Genomic DNA, 900 nt, shown 5'->3' with positions numbered 1-900 from the left:
GCGGCTCCGCGGGGTCCCCTCCAGTGTCACCCACCCTGGGAACAGCCTGTCATCTTCCCTGCTGGAGAGGGAACAGTTCATCACGGGATAACGCCGGTCCTCCTCACGGAGGGGAGGGAAGGAGAGATGAGCAGTTCGGCTGCTTTCCTTCTCCATCCTCCCAGAGAAGCATATGTGGGGTAAAAGCTGTGATTTTTTTGGAAGGCTCATGGTCCTGGGCTCAGGTGCGGGGGCATTTCCCAGCGCGTCCCATGCAAACGCTTGTGGCTATGGGAAAGTCTGCGAATGTGAAGCACGAAGGCTCAGGAGCCAGCAACCGAACGCAGCTCTTCCCCCCGCTGGTTTCCCAGCCAAGCGCCGGATTTTGCATGATTTTGGGAAGCCTGGGCTGGCCGTGCCGAGCCAAAACCTCGGTGACTTGGCAGCCAGGCTGACCCTGCCTGTCTCCCCTTAGGTCTTACGCCTCCGCCTCGATGGAAACAAGCAGCGGCTCGCCAAGCACCCGGGCACCCAGACCCAGCCACCCCGCTCTCCTCCACCACCCGAAAAACGACAGCAGCCTCCCCGGCGAGCAGGAGAGGACGTGCCCTGTCCCGCCCCACCAGCCCCCTCACCCGGGGCTGCTCTGACCCCCTCCAAACCCCGGGGCTGGGGCAGAGGGACCCGAACCAGGACCCAGGTGGTTTTGCTTGGAACGAGCTTGGTTGGATGCTGTGCATGAAACTCTTTAGGGTGTAATTTATTTTTGACTCGCAGGTAAGAAATAGTCGAGTTACCTACTCCAGTACCAGCCGCCTGCTTCCCGAGCCTGCAGGGAAGCCGATGTCCCCGGCCCAGCGGGCTCCGTCCTCCCCGCATCCCCCCCACCGCCTGCAGCCAGCCTGGGCAGCCCCGCAGCCA

This window comes from Pygoscelis adeliae, unplaced genomic scaffold (assembly GCF_000699105.1).
Source record: "Pygoscelis adeliae isolate BGI_AS28 unplaced genomic scaffold, ASM69910v1 Scaffold803, whole genome shotgun sequence".
Lineage (NCBI taxonomy): Eukaryota > Metazoa > Chordata > Aves > Sphenisciformes > Spheniscidae > Pygoscelis > Pygoscelis adeliae.
This window is presented reverse-complemented; position numbering follows the sequence as displayed.